At 34.4% G+C, this 11,398-nt stretch overlaps 1 long non-coding RNA gene across 1 annotated transcript; it reads right to left on the bottom strand.

Annotated features, from left to right (window-relative positions):
* Positions 1-7,248: 7,248 nt before the first annotated feature.
* LOC132029357 (uncharacterized) lies at positions 7,249-10,657 on the bottom strand. The gene is made up of 2 exons (XR_009407783.1): positions 10,220-10,657; positions 7,249-7,497 (listed from the first exon to the last, which is right to left on the bottom strand). It is a non-coding gene; the product is annotated as an uncharacterized LOC132029357 (long non-coding RNA).
* Between the last annotated feature and the right edge of the window lie 741 nt (positions 10,658-11,398).

Raw genomic sequence — 11,398 nt, 5'->3', positions numbered from 1 at the left:
CCTGATGTTCTGGTTGCAATCTGTTCATTTGTAGGATTTGTTTCTTGTGGTGGAAGAATTTGAACTTGTGGATCTGGTTCTAGATCATTTTGTATGTTGATCTGAGGAATAGGTTCCTGGACCATATTTACATGACTTCAACAGGTGTATGTAGAGGATTTTGTATTTGTGAGGTATCAGTATTTGGATGTTCTTGTTGGATATAGGTATTTGTATGAAAATTAGTGGGACAATGAATAGATGGAGCAGGAAACAGTCTAGAGTGTTAACTAGAATCTGTATAACTGGTGTTTCCTGTGTTAGATGTAGCAAAGGGAAAGCACTCTTCTGTGAACACTACTTCTCTACTCACAAAGAACTAATGATCTTCAATATCATATAAAGTGTATACTTTTTGAACCTCTAAATATCCCATATGAATAGCACTTCTAATCCTAGGTTTCAGCTTATCATGTTCTAGAATCATTTTGGCAAAGCACAAGCAACCTAACACTCTTAAGTGTCCTAATGATGGTTTTCCTGTGATGTACTCTTTCAAAGGGAGACTGATTTCCAATAACTGGACTAGGCATCCTGTTGATCAATTAAAGTGCAGAAAGCACAAAATGTCCCCAGAACCTTAGGGGTATTTGACCTTGCAACCTTATTGCTCTAGTCACTTCTAGGATATGCTTATGCTTTAGCTTTACCACCCCATTCTGTTGGGGTGTGTAGGAGCAAGACCTTTGATGTATGATCCTGAAGGACTTGACCAAATCACCATACAAGGAATTCACAAATTCTGTACCAATGTCACTTCTAACTAGTTTACTGTCTTACTGAATTGAGTTTGAACATACCTTAGAAATTGTTGAATAAAAAGAAACACATCAAACTTATGTTTAAGCAAAAATATCCAAGTCATCCAGGAATAATCATCTACCACTGTCAAGAAAAACTTGTTTCCATCAAAAATAGCTACTTTGTAAGGCCCCTATAGATTAAGATGTATCAAATCAAAACAGCTATTAGTCTTTACATGACTAGAAGGAAAAGGAAGTCTAGCTTCTTTTGCACAAGGGCGAATACTACATTTGTCAACTTCAGCATTAATAACATGTCTATCAAGAGGAAATTTTTTCTGTAAAACAGTAATAGAGGTATGACCTAGCCTCGTGTGCCACAATCCAATGTTGATCTCGTTCAACTAAACTCTGCCATCAGCTACTAGAGTTACTTGATTATTGTGTTTGCTTGTCTCATTGATCAGTATATATAGACCATTATCCTCCTTACCAATCTCCTTCACTTCCCACTGAAGAGATCCTAAAATAAGCAAAAATAAGGAAAGAAATTTGCTGAACATCTTAGATCCTTTGTGATCTTAGAGACTGATAATAGATTATACTTGAACTGAGGAACAAGAAATAGATTTGTCATAGTATTTCTACTTGAGATTGGACTAGCACCAGTATGAGTAACTTAAGTTATATCACCATGGGGCAAATAGACTGGTTTTGAAATGCTATTCTCAGTTATACTAGACTTGTTCAATAAATTGATATCAGAAACCATGTGATTAGTAACACCAGTGTCTATGATCCATTTTGTGCCTGATTAGTAGCCAACAAAGCTTGACTAGTATCTGCTATCCTTCCTACTTTTTGCAGAATTAGTAGCTACTAAAGCAAGGTTAATACCTGCAGCATGAGCTACATTCACAGAAGCAGCAGGAGTTGAATTATTCAGCATTTGCTTAATCTCCTCATATTGCTCTGGAGTGAACCTGTTTCCAATTTGCACTATTGGACTTTGTTGGTTGGGAAATCCTGCTTGCTGATTAGTATTCACTTTTTCACTCTTATTTGCCATAGTTGTTACATCAGTGTTATATGCTTGAGACTGCATATTAGCACTATAGTTCTGAGAATACACATCTGTTGGAACCATACCACCATATTGAAATTCTGCATTGTTTACTGAGACATTATATGTAGCAGCATTCCCTGCATTTCCACCTGCTTTCCTTTTAGGCTTATAGTCAGCAGGGTATCCATGTAGTTTCCAGCAATCACTCCTGTTATGATTTCTCAGTTTACAAAAGTCACGGTATAAGTTGTTAGAGGTGTTATTGATGTAATTCTTCTTGAACTTGGGATTGTTGTTGCCTTTAGAGTACATAGCTACAGACTCATAAGTATTTAAGTTGTGCACATTCAAGTTGCTCATTGTAGCAGCATTAACTCCTGGAATTCCTGATGTACTAGTAACTCCCTTTTGGTTTTCATCACCTACAATCATTGCAAATGTTTAATCAACTGTAAGAAGAGGATTCATCAACAGGATTTAGCTTCTAGTTTATTTGTAAGACTCATCCAACTATACGAGAAATTGTTATAACTTTTGTGTTTGTAGATATTAACAAACTCTTTATACTTAGGATAATCAAAGCCTGGGGCAGGTACAATATTCTCAAATTCACTCCACAATTCTTTCATTCTAGCATAGTAAACAGACACAGAAGAAGAGCCTTGATAGAGGTTAGCAATCTCTTTGTGTACATTATAAGTTCTTGAACCATCGACTGAAACAAAACTCTCTTGCAAATCTGCCCAAACAACATGTGCACTAGAACCAAACACTAAACAACCTAGTAGAATTTTTGACACTACATTCATAATCCAAGAAATTACAATTGCATTTACCCTCTCCCACTGATCCCACAAATCGTCTGGATAGTTATCTTTCTTGCAAGAACCATTTACAATGCCTTATTTATTACTTCCTAACAAAGCAAGTCTCATTGATCTATAACAGATTGTGTAATTATCACTACCAGTTAATTGAAACGAAATAATTGCATAACCATTAGTATTTGAAGGACTTAAGAACATAGGATGATTATAGTAAACCATACCAGAACCTTGTCATTGATTGTTCATCTGCTTTACACCAGTTTGATTAGCATTAGTTTCATCTGTCTGGTTCATCGATTGATTGAGACCTCTTGTTGCTTGTTCTCCCTTTGTTCCCATTGCAAGAACTTCAAGAAATAGCGATTATGGACTTCGATTGAAACAGCAGATTACCAATTGATTTAGCGGCGGAATTTGATGATCGAACCTAACAACCAGAATTTCTAATCGTATGCTTTGATACCATGTTGTAATGTGAGATGTAAATATGAATCCTAATCATTCAAGATACATTGGAGGAGAAGAAGATGTAGAGAGAGAAACATTTAGTCTCTTATTATTTCATTGTGTACAAATGATCAGTAGGGTATTTATACTAAATAAGGTAATCACTCCATTAACTAACAATTAACTAACTTTTAAAACTCACTAATGTACTTAACAGGTTTAACTAACTATAGTAAAAGACTATTTTGCCTTTCTTAATTCTTCTTTCAACAGATTTTGCTTCTTACAGATACAGAGAACTCTGGTCTCCTCACTTGTTCGTGAAACATCAGCTCAATATTTCCATGAAGCATATGTTCGTAATTTCTCTTTGGTTACATATAGCTAACTTTTGTTTCTGACATTTATATCAGATGGTTAGTCATGTTGTACACTTCCATTAGTGCGGTTTTTGCTAGGTGCCTTTTTCATTTTTTATAGATATGTATATCAGTGCAGGGATAAGTGGGACTTAAAGAACCTTAGAACTCCTACAATCTATGTTGATATAAAATTTTAAGTATTGAAGTAAAACAGGTCCATATGGAGTATAATGGGCAAAGAGGATTCATATGGGCGTCGGCCAACTAGTTTGGCATTGAGCTTAGTGTTATCATAGTGGTGATGTTTTTGTTGATTTTCCTAAAAGGTTATCCTTTTCTCAAGAACTAATTATTGAAAATTCACAGATTCTAGAGCCCGGAATGACAGGAATTCTAGCCTAAGATGTTGAGAACCCTTACTGCATTGAGAAAGTGCATCTTCAGGCCTTTAATGTAAGGTCCCATTCAAAGAGCAACTGGTGTATTGTAAAGTATGCCTGTGAATAGTTTTTCAGATTATAGTTTGGTTGCTCTTATAAAAAATAAAAATATAGTTTATTTCCTAAGCTACCAACCATATGAATCATATTTAGCCAGGGTGGTGATTTAGAGCTGTCTAAACCTCCACCATGTAGGTGGGGGTTGGATTCACCATAGAGTATTCCCCTCCCTCACTTCCCCTCTTCACCCTTATGTAAAAAATCTAGCAAGGGTAGTTTGGGTTATTTCAAGATTCCAAGTCTCCTTTTTTTTTTTCTTTTTTTTTTCAACAAGTTATAGTTGCATTTTATCCTCATGCTTTTTTTAATGAATGCCAGTTTTTCTTCTGCAGTTTGATGATTTTTCACCAGTATGGATCAGACCACGACAGACTGGAGAGGTAGAAGGTTATCATTTTATCTAATTTTCAGTTCTTGTTTGTAAAATACTATTACAAAGGCTACTATGCCCAAACAAACTTTCTTCTGCAGATGGACAAAGAGCCAATAGTTTAGGGAAACCCGAGGTAACCTCCCTTGAATAAAAGAGAGATAGAAGGCTATCTTTAGAGATTGTTATTTTATTTTTTATTTTTTTTAACTTTCAATATTTTTGTGTGTATGTGTGGGAGTACCTTTGCATCTGCTAACCTCATATTTTGTTTCTCCTTATGTAGTGGTACGCTTTCCATGACCCCAATAGGAAAATTAGAGACTGGGAAGAAGCAAAAAGATGTATTTTCTATGGAGGATTCGAGGAAGCTCTTCGTAAGGAGGTGTGGCCTTTTCTCCTAGGATACTATCCCAATAATTCCACTTATGCAGAGAGGATAGACCTTGTCAAGAACAGAAAGTCGGGTTACGAAGTGAAAAAAGCCGGATGGTTTGTGGGATATTCCTATGTTGGTTAGTATTAATATTTTTATAAGTTTTTTAAAAGGCGGGAGCGTAAGGCATGGCGTATTATATTTGTCTCGGCCAGGCGTAAGCCCCGAGCCCCCGAGGCACGGGGCATAAGTCCCCTGGGTATTTAATTTTTAGTATTTCATAAAATAATATAATTACAATAAATATTTTTAAATAGGTAAAATTACATAAAAAAAAAAAAAAAAAAACTGTAAATAAATAATAAATATAAATATGAGGCCTTAAGTATAGACAAATATACAAAAAATTTGCCTTTTTCATTTCATACTTGTTGTCTTTTACTTCATATAGCAACATTAGTATTTATATTAGTGAGGATCAATTCAAGTCAATAAGATATTAGTCATGTGTTTTAAAGGCTGTCATACCCCTTTTTTGCTCCCCCGCGCTATAAACGCGCAAGTTTTTATTATTAAAGGGTTTTTCCATTTGAAGTGACGGTTTTGAAAAGGGATTATTTTATTTACAGAGTCGCCACTTGGAATTGAGTTTTGATGTTCCAAGCCACCTTATGAATCCCTAATCAAAAGGAAATGACTCTTTTATTATGGTCCGCGAAAACAGAAGACCGGGTAAGGAATTCTGTTGACCGGGGAGAAGGTGTTAGGCATTCCCCGAGTCCCGTGGTTCTAGCACGGTCGCTTTATCGACTTATACTTCGCTTAAATTAATTTTGGATATGTTATGTATCTGAGCCTTGATTTGCTCGTACTTTATTGTTGAAATTTTTTACTTGTTTTTTTTTCTTAACTCGGATGCGTAACCGCATTCCGAATCTTTTAAGCGTCTCAAAATAAGATGCATAACTGCATTCTTACTCGAAACAAAATTAATTATTAAAAAGAGTTCGGCCAAGGTACGTAACCGCATCCTTGAGTTATTAGGGTGTCTCGAAATAAGATGCGTAACCGCATTCTTAATCGAAACAAACATCTTAAAACGCACCTAAAGCTCATCTAGCGTTAAAGGCAATTATTTGTCTCTAAAATTCGAGACTTATATTATTCGGTTATTATTAATTTTCACTCTTTCGACAACGGGTTTTGAATAAATTCGTGACCCATCTCGCTCCCTCACAATTAGTTATTTCCGCTCTTTTCTTTTATGCTTGATAACGGGGTTTGAGATTGATTCGCAACCCATCTCACGATTAAAATTAAACTGGGCCTTAAATAATTGTCTTGGCCCAAAACTTGATCAACTTACTTAACTCAAAATTTTAAAAGTAAGATATTGACATAAACAAATAGACCAAGCAAGGTAAGATATTCTATATCAAAATAATGAGCAGTACGTTTTCACATGATCAAATGCAACAATAATGGATCAACAAACATAGGATCTCAACATGATAAGACACCAAAGTATAAAACAAAAGAAGAACTGCAATTAGAGATGAGTCTTTAAAACATTAACACAAGCTACAAGAAGCACAGTGATATCAAAGCATACTAGATACATGGTCTATTTTTATCAAGATTTAGCCATTAAGTGTATCTCTCATATTCATCTAAAAATTCGAAAGCAACAGTAATCAAATTATCCAAATTTCTAGGCAGCTTCACCATCTTACAACAATAAAAATTGACGCACGTAAAGAAAACTAAGGGTTATTGATCATCTGATGCAAACACAACTCTAATAAGATTCGTATAATTCATAAATCAGGAATTAAGTGCATTTGAGAAAGAACATGGACCTCAAAATCAAGCTTCTAGCTTCCTTAAACTTGGACCAGAGTCTTGAACCGAAAAGGGGAACGCTGACCGGAGACCTCGATTTCGACCAAAATGATGGAAAGAGCCAGACTTTCGTTGAGTTTTAATGGGTGATTCAGTGACGTTTATATGGTCTTTTCAATGGTTTTCATGGTTGGTTTTTGGCGATATTTCAACTGGTTTTGGGTGGAGCTTTAATAGAGGTTCACAGTTATGGAGCTCCGGAGCGAAAAATGGAGAAGGGACAGTCGGCATTAATGCTCGTGAAGCTGCTGCTCTCTTTTTTTCTTTCTGTTTTTGGGGGCTTTTCCCCTTTGGCTGCGGCTGATTGTTTTTGTGTAGCTGCTAGGTTTTTGGATTTTTTAGGTCTTTAGCTGCCATCCCCCTTTGGTGTGTATTGCGTGAGTGTATATATAGTGTGAAGTGTGGATGGTTTTCTTGTGGAGAAAGGATCCGATGTGTGCTGTGCTAACGTGCACTATGTAAGTCCAAAATTAGTGAGTTCCCCCCTAACAATAATATTTCCCAAAAAAACGTGACCCCTTCCCATTTTGATAAGATTTGTTATGAAACTTTGTCATTTTGTGGTGAGGTGGTGTAATCCTATTTGCTCATTTTTTATTTTATTATTTTAAAAGTGTAAAAACAAAAAATATTTAATAACTATTTCTAGATAACTAAAAAAAATACTCTTAAAATAAATAACTGGCTAAGCAAAATTAAAACCTATAAAGCATATTTTTGTAATTTTTCTTTCTTTAAAACACAAAATTTATACTCTAAAATAGCAAATATTTTTGTTCTTTTTGATTTTCGCAAATAAGCCTACTAAATAAAAATAGAATAAAACTAACACGTCAAAATTAAAATTAAAAGAAATATTTAAAAACTATAAGGTGAAACACACGGGGAGGGTCAAAATTACGTGTCTACAGCCATTAGCTAGGATGTTATTGTAAAAAACTTATTTAATAATATGAATGTTTGAATAGTTTAGTTCAAAGTTTTAAAATATTGCTCTTAAAACATACATAATGTTTTTTTCTTTCTTTTGTTATATATATTTTGTAATTCTTTTTAAAATCTTCAATATTATCTAAGAGAAACTCAAACCATAAAATTCATCAGTAAAATTTTTTAGGGCCTCAAAAGTTTGCTTACAACTTTATAATTATATAAAACATAATTTTACAAGTATAAATAATACAATGAAATAAAAGCTATTATGGAATACAAATTAACTCTAACATCTTAACTTTCAAACAATGAAAAAATCACAATTTCTTAAAAAAATATTACTATCATACTGTTCATTTTATATCAATAAACTTTATCCACTACTGAAAAACTGGCAAAAATAGAAGGAAAAACCCGACGGATTTCGTTGGTTTTTCGATAATTTTTTAAAATCTTTTTTTTTTTAAGAAAACTGACGGACTGCGTCGGTTATTTTTCGCACAAAATGTGTGAAAAATATAATTATTTTTTATATTATTTTCTAAAATAAACTGACGGAGTTTGTCGGTTTTTAGAGCGAAAAAATAGTATAAATTAAATCAATGTAAATATTTGATGAAAGAACATGTGTGGTCTAGTGGCAGAGCCCGTTAATGCCAAGGAACATACCTGGGTTCGATTCCAAGTTGCTACATTTTATTATTTTATTTTAAAAAAAAAAAACGACGGACTTCATTGGTTTTTTTTTTTAAATAACCGTCGGAGTCTGTCCATTTTCGAAAAGCGACGTAACGTAAATCGAAGGAGGTGTTGCGATGATTTTCTGTCGGTTTTTCAGTCCGTCCGTTTTGGCCGTGGACTTTCGCCTGTTTTTTAATAGTGATCAGTATTATAATAAAACGTAACTCCTTCATGAATAAATTTAAATTAATTTCAAATAGCGAAATAATAAAATATGATAATTTTGATATATAGGACGAAAGACCAATGGCAAATGAAAATGTACAAATCGGCTACGTATTTTTAAAAGAAATGTTTAAGTGATATTAACCGTCATGATGTTCTCAAATAGTAAATATGCAATACTACGACTTGTTAACCCAATCTTCTTATTTATATAGATGAAAAACTATTAAGTATCATTCATTTGTTAAAGCATTATGAGGGTCGATGATTTTAATTAAAGAATTTAACATATAATTTGTGTAAGAACTCTTAGGTTAACTTTGAGCGTTAGGTGATAGGCGTGTTTAGGGCGTACAGTCGGGCGCTTAGGGCGTAAGCCTCGTAGGAACTAAGCCCCGGGGCATTTTGCCAGTGCCTGGCCCCAAGGCGAGTCCTGAAACTGTCTTTTAAAACACTAATTTTTATTATTCGGTTAAGAAGCTGATCTTTTTATTCTACTTCTTCCATTGTTCTTAGGCGGGATGTTGGGAGACTAATCCGTCAATCAAACCCTATGACGGGAATAACAGACCAAACATCAAAATTCTGGGATGGGGCTCCTCTTCATTTCCATTGTCTCCATTTTCTCCAAGTTCTTACTTGGATAAGAGACAAATGGCATGAGTTAAAATTGATGGTTAAGATTTAATTAACTAAATCAAAATTCTAATCATAGTTTGAATAATAAAGAAGTCCTTATCAGCTTAAAAACTTTCCGATTATTTCTCCTTTTGCCAGATTTCTAAACTTTAACATTTTCAAGATGTCATCTCTTCTCCCGATATTGTTATAAAAATAAACAATTAGCATAATTAGAAGAAACCTAGTTATTAAAAATATTTAACTGTCGTCATCCCTACTTATAGCTAACTTTGAGGGATAATGCCCAATAGTTAAAATGAAATCAAAAGATTAAACTCAAAGAGAAATTGAAAGATAGATTATATTTGTGAGGAAGTACAAAACTGTAGGAAGAGGGAGACTGGGAGATTTTCTTTAAATATATTTATGGACAAAATAATCTATAACTATAATTGTGGGATTACTACTAATATTTTTGGAAGCAAATTATATGAAATATTTATTATTCAAACTATGGTGAGAACCTTGAATTAGTTAATTAAATTTTAACCATTAATTTTAACTCATGTCATGTGTCTCTCATCTAAGTAAGAACTTGGGGAAAATGGAGACAATGAAAATGGAGAGGAGCCCATCCAAAATTCTGCGTGATATATTGGGGACCTACTCGGTCCATGACGATGTTTTGGGTTATTGTCAGGTGTCACCTTCATGCGAGCTTAACTGAAAAAACTAAAACTTCTAATTTCTTTTGTATTCTATTAATATAATCTATTCCAACTATGAAAATTCTGTATTAAGTTGGAAAATGATATATCTTAGTCAAAAGATTTTCAAATTACAATTTTTCTCCGCAATTTTTTATTTTAAAAGTGTAAAAACAAAAAATATTTAATAACTATTTCTAGATAACTAAAAAAAATACTCTTAAAATAAATAACTGGCTAAGCAAAATTAAAACCTATAAAGCATATTTTTTGTAATTTTTCTTTCTTTAAAACACAAAGTTTATACTCTAAAAATAGCAAATATTTTTGTTCTTTTTTATTTTCGCAAATAAGCCTACTAAATAAAAATAGAATAAAACTAACATGTCAAAATTAAAATTAAAAGAAATATTTAAAAACTATAAGGTGAAACACACGGGGAGGGTCAAAATTACGTGTCTACAGCCTGTCCCTCTTTGGTTGGGGACGCGAAGCGTTCTCAGACAAAGACGTAGACAACGAGACCAATTTGGACCCGACCTTTATTTGAAGGAAGAGAAGGGAATGGAACAAAATGTGATCGAGCCCTGGTCTTGGGCATCCTACATATCCCGGGTTATAAGGGAATCAGGTCTCGTGTAGTTCAAGAGTATGAAGGGTGATAGAACATACTGAGCTAGAGAGTCGAGTGAGGTCTTGTCGAGGTTCCGGTCCGTGGCTCCTATTATTACATCAAAATGAAAAATAAAAGTTAAAAAGAAAATACAAGTACAAGACCCTATCTGTGCAGCTTCTCTTGAATCTTGACTTGAATCTTCACTCTTGTTTCTAAACTTTAAAATTTAAAGTCTTCCCTATTCTCCAAAGGGCTCAAGCTACTTCCGACCGAACTTGAAACCAATGAAAGTACACCCTATTCTTCGAACGGGCTCCCCGAGCTTGAAATTGAAAATTATCCCTATTCTCCCGTGCGGGTTCCTCGATGTCCGGGCTATCCGCAACTTTCCGAAAATGCTCCCATTCTCCAGCGGGTCGACTTTCTTCCATTCTTCGGGGGCGAGTCCCGTAAATTATCAAAACAAATAACACGAACAAAAAATTTTTCGTCCCGCCTTGCACTGGGAAATTTTTGTGAGTGTTAGCAAAATTATAAACTATAAAATAATTCAATTAAAATCAAAGTAAAATTAAACTCGTAGCGCGTCTCCTAAAAGCAAGGGAGTGCGCCTCCTAAAGACCTAGACTAAGAAGTGCGTCTCTTAGAGGTTAGACTCGAAAAACTTGACTAGTGAGACGTGCGTCTCAGAGTAAAGGTTCACATTAGGAAGTGCGTCTCCTAAAGTCAAAAACCGAAAGACCCCGACCAAGAAATGCGTCTCTTACGGGTTAAACCGAAAAACTCAACTAGGAAGTGCGTCTCCTAAGAGTAAAGGAAATTAGGAAGTGCGTCTCTAAAGTCAAAAACCCGAAAGACCCAAACTAAGAAGTGCGTCTCTTAGGGGGTTAAGAGCGAAAGACTCGACTAGGACGTGCGTCTCAGAGTTATGGTTCAAATTAGGAAGTGCGTCTCCTAAAAGCAAAACCTGAAAGACCTTGACT

Source organism: Lycium ferocissimum, chromosome 9 (genome assembly GCF_029784015.1).
Source record: "Lycium ferocissimum isolate CSIRO_LF1 chromosome 9, AGI_CSIRO_Lferr_CH_V1, whole genome shotgun sequence".
Taxonomy (NCBI): domain Eukaryota; kingdom Viridiplantae; phylum Streptophyta; class Magnoliopsida; order Solanales; family Solanaceae; genus Lycium; species Lycium ferocissimum.
The sequence above is the reverse complement of the archived record's forward strand: the minus strand, read 5'-3'. Positions and strand labels throughout refer to the sequence as shown.